The sequence below is a fragment of the Oxyura jamaicensis genome, chromosome 20 (genome assembly GCF_011077185.1).
Source record: "Oxyura jamaicensis isolate SHBP4307 breed ruddy duck chromosome 20, BPBGC_Ojam_1.0, whole genome shotgun sequence".
NCBI classification, from domain to species: domain Eukaryota; kingdom Metazoa; phylum Chordata; class Aves; order Anseriformes; family Anatidae; genus Oxyura; species Oxyura jamaicensis.
This window is the reverse complement of record NC_048912.1, coordinates 5927467-5934529: the sequence shown is the minus strand read 5'-3', so window position 1 is coordinate 5934529 and position 7063 is coordinate 5927467. Positions and strand designations below refer to the sequence as shown.

Genomic DNA, 7063 nt, shown 5'->3' with positions numbered 1-7063 from the left:
ATCCCCGCCGAGCCATGCTGCCTCTCTGGGCTTGGGAACATATGCCAACTGCAGCTGAAGCAATATGAGTTTCATTGCCTCCAACTCAAAAATGATCTTTATGGCTTGGAAAGCTGCAGGATTTCCCAGGAGCTTTGGTTCTCAGTACAACCGGGCAGCCATGGAATTGTGAGTACTGAGCAGGGGTTACAAGGGCTGAGCACACAGGGATTAGACAAATGTAAAATGCACTAATGTATGTGGTGTTTGCAATGAGCATGGGCTGGTGGCATACCACTGGAATACAACCTGTGCAGCTGCAATAAGTTACCCCTGTTACCTGCAGTGTCACGCTCTCGGTGTGTGAGAACCCAAATCCACCACCTGTGCATGCACAGCAGGCACCTGCAGCTAAGGCTGTTCAGATGTCCTCCCAAATACGGTTACCTATTTGCTTCATGGCATTAATGACTTCAGGAGAAATAGCTGTTCTGCTTCTCTTTGAAGAGGGAAGCAAGGGGGTCCCCTGAGGCCACCCCTTCTGTTGAATCTGAAAGGTGTAAGAACCACAATGACCCCTCGTTCATCATGTCCGTGACACTAAATTCCCCCCAAGAAGTTAAATACTTTACCATGATTTCATCCTTCTACCTTCGTCGGTTGTTCTACAAAGGCATTCCCTGCTAAGAGCCAATGAAATATACTCACCAGATATAGAAAGGAATAGTGATGGGGGAACAAGGCCACGAACCCCAGAGAGAACAAGAACAAATACTGCCACAGTTCCCAGGATTTCAGCCTGAGAATGAGGCAGAAGAAAGCTTCTTAGCAAGACTGCTGCTTGTTATTTTGCTTGGCCCCCCCCCCCCCCCAAGGAAATAAAGAATAAATTTAGAATCACAAATCAGAATTCTAACCACTGGGGAAAGTAGGTGCTTGTTTTGTTTTGGAGCACGCTGTTATAATGCAGCTATTATAAGGATGTCAGGCAGAGCCAACAGCCAGAACAAGGCACAGGTCAGCTCGGACCAGACTGTGACAGCTGTCTGTTAATGTTGTCTCGTGCTTTGCTGGAAAGCCACAGATGCTGTAGTGACAAGTGTTGCAGAGGGTAGCAGGCTGGCTAGTACTACTTACTGACAAGACTTTGTTTGGATCCAAATAAAAGAAAAATAAAAATTGGTGAAGACAGTGCCACTCCCTGTTGCTGAGCCTTGTTTCCCAACCTTGGTAATGAAAAGTAACAGGAGTTTGCTCCCGGGAAACACCATCTCCAAGAGTGATAAGAGACAATTACTGTGACAGGCAGGGGCCAGATTGATGTTGAAGTGAACCACGAGATGGATGTCACCACCCCAATCGATCCAGATTAGACTTACTGTGAAGCAGCCCTGTTGTGATTACAGGCTATCATAATAAAAAGTTGCTTTCGCTCCAGTTGATCTAAGCCTCATCAGCTTTTCTCCTCTAGTTCCATTTAAAAACAGAGAGCCCCATCCTACAGCACTGTAAGCCAGGCTGTGGCCTGATGTTCCCTGCCCAAGGTGCTTTCTGTGCACAGAAATGTGAAGACGAGAGCAACAATCTGTTTTCTCACTCCAGGACTTCATGCTTTGCTCTCAGCAAGGTGTGGGGTAGCAGCAGCTGCAAGGGGGTAAGGCTGGAAGGTGAGGCCCTCAGGGATGCTGTTTGGAACAAACGCCTGCCCTGGGATACCTCACAGTTTGCTGCTGACCGACTCTGTAGCAAAATGCTAGCCCTGAAGCGCTGGCTCAGTGGCACAAGACAGCAGGAGGAATGGCTTGTGCTGTATCATCCTGCACCACAAGCTCCTGAGTACCTGACCCAACCCCGTTTAGGGTCCTTCTTCCCTCCCACTCGCCAGGTCCCAGTCCAGCACTGAGAGACAGCTTCACCTTGCACGCACTTATTTACCCAAGCAAATTTTTAACCTTCAAAATCTGGTTTTCAGGAGCAGCCATGCCTTTAGGCACCTAAGGACCTTAAAAACCTTTATGCGTGCTGAAATGCTGGACTTGTTATTGAAAGAGGGCAGATCAGCATCTACTTGGCAAGTCCGAGCCCTTCTGAACACCTCTGAGATGGAGCTGTGTGACGCTGAGTGAGCCGTGGTACCACACAACCTCCTCCTCCCTCGCAAGCTTCCCATTCAAGAGGCTCCCAGGGATCAGATTTATAACCCTACAGTTTTTGAAATCTTTTTACTCCTATGGGTTTTGCTCAAAAGGCTCAACTATGAAAACCAAAATGTGTCAGTCTTGAGACCGCAGCTCGCGGCCTTCTCTTTTTGTCGAGGCGTGGGGAAGATCTCTCCATGCAGAATAAAGGACTTGGAAACAAAGCTTGGTGGAGGACACAGAACAGAGCACGTAACCTCAGCCTGTCTGTCACAGGTGGCTAAAGAAATCAAGATCAAGGGCTAAGACTACCTGATGACAGTCTTGTGGCCCTCTAAGAAATTAATTGCTGAGTCTTGCTGTGCTTCTGGGTGAAAAAATATCCTTACCACCCAACTGCAGTTCCAGTGTCCTTGCTAATGAGAGGGGGATGGCGTAAGAGGTGCTCTTTCAAGCAAGGGGAAATTTCATTTCTGCTGTGAAAATAAACTTTCCCACCTGAGAATGGCAAACAGAAAACATTAGAGCTGGTGACCATACTGGGTTTTGTGACATTCACTGTCACCAAGATCCAAGCCAAACCCACCCAAGCTGGTTCCGCAATATTCCTATCCATACCCCGAAAGGATTTCTTAAAGCATGTCCTCGCCGACCATAGGAAAGGTTTTGTCTGAGACCCCTAGTACTGCATCTAAGGTTTTAAGCAGTAGCAAAACCCCCCGTAACTTTTATTCTCAGATAAAGCACGTTCATGACAAACAAGTTTCCTTTCCTCCCCGTCACGCTGACTTCCTAACGTGCCCAGACGACACTTAGTATCATTACCTTTTATTGTCCATTTTACACACTTTCCCCTGCAAGATTAAACGGAGAGAAAGCAGCCTGCTTTAAATGCCTCAGCGAAACAAAGAGTTCCACGCAGGCCCTAACTAACCGAGGCGAACAATCGCTGTGTCAGCACACAGATGCCTCTCGCTGCAGGCAGGCAGCAGGAGCGGGGGCTGCAGAGCGCCGCGTGCTCAGGCCACGGCCGTACACGCAGAGGGGCAGCTGCCACCACCAAAGCAGATTATTTCTATTTCCATGTGACTTCAACATCGGACTGTATCGATGAGCAAAGCGTCAACCTCCTCCCACCGCTTGGGAGCTCACGCTGCTATTTTCTGCCTTGTCCTTCTCTGTACAGTGATCTGCTTTCAGCTCCACTTCTCTTCACCCCTCTCCACCATCCTTCCCCTTTTCTCTCTTCTGGATTTTCCTGGTTTCACCTCTGTTTGCGGCACAGGGTTACACGAGTATTTTCACAGGGAAATCTCCATTGTCAGGAGCCCACGGGCTGTGGAACTGCATCTGTAGACAAAGCACATCCCATTTCCACCTTCTGAGAAAGGGCAGCAAAAAAAAAAAAAAACAACAAAGATGATAAAGTCTTGCTAAAGAGCTCTCACCTAACAGCGCAGAGCAACTGACAACCTAGAAAGCTTTTCTTGAAAAATAACGCTGTCCATCCCCCTGCTTTTGCTGCCTGCTGTCTCAGCCATTTCCTAACAGCACCTCGTTTCTCCTGTGACCCAAATCCTTTTCAGCTGCAGTGGAGTTATCCAAATAAAGCTACTTTGCAATCAGAACTGCGTGTAACTGGGCCGGAGGGCGTGTTTGAATGTTGCAGGCACTTCTTGGCACAGAACCACTTTCTATAGTTGAGAGCTGTTTCACACGAACTGTTTACATCACAAGGTAATGTCACTCCACTGCAAGTCTCCTAGAACACTTTCCTATTTTTGTTGACCAAATGCAATTTCTTTCCATCCCGTGTTCTCTGAGCCAAGCATTAGAGAAGAGCAACAGAAAGGATTCTTGGCCACAAAAAAAAAAAAAAAAACAAAACTGAACTAAGAAGAACCCTCCCCTAAACAAACCAACACCTGCCATCATTCCACCTGTCTCTCAACTTTCAAATCACGACAATGAATGGGGAAAAAAAATACATTCTTAAATCCAATCCTCTACGGCTTCCATTCTTCTGAAGACTGAAATGTTAACGCCAGGCTACAGCGAAGCTGGAGCAATGGTGCACAGTGCTGAGCCAAGCTGTGACCTAGAATGACACTCCCTGAGTCTACCAAGCAGATTTCAAATTGTTCCTCGTTTCTATCATCTGCAAAATACTCAGTGCAGAGCGAATGCCATTCAGAACCAGCACAATCCTGCTGGCTTTAGGTACAGTTCATATATTTGGATATAAGCCTAACAGGCTTTGTGGGCATAGCATCATATTCTCAATTAGCTTTGCATGGATTTCTCTGTCACAGTCAACTATTTTGAGCCACAGCCTATTTAGCTGTATTTTCCCCAGCTGAGTCACGATCCGTTACGCCTGTCACCGAGCAGTCGCGGTGCGTGCGACCTCCCGGCGCTGCAGCTCTCCCCGGTCCCACCGCTCTGCAGAACATCACAGGAGTCAGGAAGAGGTTTCAGAAGAGAGCTGGCCTTTACATCAAGGATATGCCTATTTGTTGCTTGGACATCAACATCTTCCACAGATTAAATGTATTAAATTGCACGATGGAGGGAATGCATGATCTAAAACTGCAAAACTAATCTAGACTGGACATGGAAAAAGGCTTCAGAGATGAGACAGAAAAAATAATCATTTATATTTACTTTTATTCCAAGCTTTTCTTTATTCAGCCTTACATCACTGGGGAGGCATGCCGTACAACTGCAGATCTCCTACCACTGGGTACATCTTCAGGAGAAGCCTGACCAAGAAAGGGCATTTTTATGAGTACTCCTTTCCCTCGATATTCAACTCTTCTGAAAAGCTAGTAAAGCTCTTCATGCTGCTTATTTTCTGTGCCACATTACAGTTCCAAAGCTTCACAGAAAACGTTGCTCAGGTTGTTACAAAACACATGGCATTGCTTGTGTTTTGTGACAGCCAGAGGGCAGATTAAAAAAAAACTTTCAGATTAAATGTTACTACAGAGTTGCCTGAAATTTCAGGGATTGCACTCCATCCTGGTGGTCACTTGTGTTCCTCATTTTCCAACTAGCCACCTCTATATCCTCATTGTGTACTTAAGGCACTGGGGTCCCCATCTCATGTTCAAATGAATGAGCATTTTTCTGCTAAATACCTGGGTAAAACTACCCTGCAGAAAACGCAGTGCTTGCTCCCCAGGAAAAAAGAAAAAGCTATAAACTCGATCCTAACGCATCGAGTGGTGCTTTCAAGTGACCTTCTTTCTTTCCAGGAGTTCAGGCACACCAGACATACACCTGCTTCAAGAAATTAGGCATGTGGTTTTCTCCAGGTAAACACAATTACAGTGACTGACCAACTCCTTTTAACAATGGTTAATTATGAGTTCAGAGCCACAACAGCCCTTATTGCTAGTACTAATTACCTTTGTCTTAAGCTTTGACAAAATACTTAAAAGAGGGGAAGACAACATAAAGAGAGAAAGCATGCATTTAGCAGAGGTAAGGAGTGCGTATTACTAATCTGCACCCCAGGAGGTGAGATGAAGCTATGAAAAAACATAATCCTAGGAAACAGGTTTGAGTGAGCAGAGAGAAACATGGGCTGATCAAAGGCAAAGAGCAGGAAAAGGCTGATTGCAGAGAAGCTGCAGGGATGGGCTTTAAGCTACGGTGGAAAAATGGGTATTATTTTACCAAGAAAAGCAGCCGCATATTTGTGTTCAGAGCTAAGGCTGATTTTCCAAGGCATTTCATATATCACAGCAGCCCCTACAGTTTTTCAGTTAAAGTGCACCACAGCACGTAACTGGGCCTTGCTCACGTTGTCACAAATTGCCGTGCAGCAAAACAGAAAACGGGATTCGATTCTTGTGGCTGCTCCATGACCCAAGTTTCAGTGCGCACACACACAAAAAAAGGGAAAACCAGGAATTTAGCACCAGTCCAGCATTTTGGACTAGATGATCTTCAGAGGTCCCTTCCAACCTCAGCCATTCTGATTTACAGAACAAGTCTGCTTTGAACAAAGACACTGAGGAAGAATCAAAACCCCAGTTTCAGATATGTTTGAAGCCTGAACTGTTCAAATAGACCCAAGCCTACCTGTTCGCCTGATCTTGCCTCCCGTGATGCAAACAGATGAACGAGGCCCAGGTAAGTGAAGAGTGAAATGAATCCTAATCCGTTTAAACTTCCCACTGTGTTCTAGGTTGAGGCTCCCTTCATTTGTGGCCCCATCAGAGGAGAACCTCTAAGGCACCAAGACCAAGAACATCATCTGCATCAGTCAGGCTAAATGCTGCTTTCATGAAAGCAGAGATAGAGCCCGCAAAACAAGCTAGACTTAATCACATGCAATGAAAAAGTTAGCAAGCTTATGTTAAAACAAATAATACGCCAGTAAGATGTTGCAGAGAAAAATTCCCTATGTGATTCTACAAACATGGAAATACAATTCTGTGGAAGTAGAGAAATACTGTGCTGAACTCACTTCAATGCAAGTAAAAAAAAAAATAATAATAAATCAACCAAAACCAGACAAAGCAAAACCTGATTGTTTCTCAACATTATAGTTTTTCTTTCGGAATCCACTACATGATGTGAACATTTACCTTTAGACTAAGTTGCTTTCTTCCAAAATTTTAAACATATTAACAGTAACTGTTGGTAGTTGAAAGAAAGGATCTGTCAGTTTGATAGAAGCCATCAAATCCAGTTATTCACAGCACTGTTTCTTCTTTGGCTGAAAATTTGTAAAAGTCCACATTGTTATTTTAATGATAAAATATTTTTGGGGCGTGGGGGGGGAAGTCAGGGAAAGGTGACAGCAAATATACAAACAGAAAATCTGCACCTTTGATTTAGTTACCTGAAAGAAAGCCAAAGGGCACTAAAAGGAGGCCTGGCGCACAAGGAAACCTAAGCTAACAGTTGGCACGTGGTCTCTGGGCACTGAGAAA

The 7063-nt window shown here is 45.3% G+C and overlaps 1 long non-coding RNA gene across 1 annotated transcript; it reads right to left on the bottom strand.

Moving 5' to 3' along the window:
* Positions 1-851: 851 nt before the first annotated feature.
* Positions 852-4834, bottom strand: LOC118176534. Its single transcript, XR_004755455.1, has 2 exons — positions 1696-4834; positions 852-1623 (listed from the first exon to the last, which is right to left on the bottom strand). It is a non-coding gene; the product is annotated as an uncharacterized LOC118176534 (long non-coding RNA).
* Positions 4835-7063: the final 2229 nt, after the last annotated feature.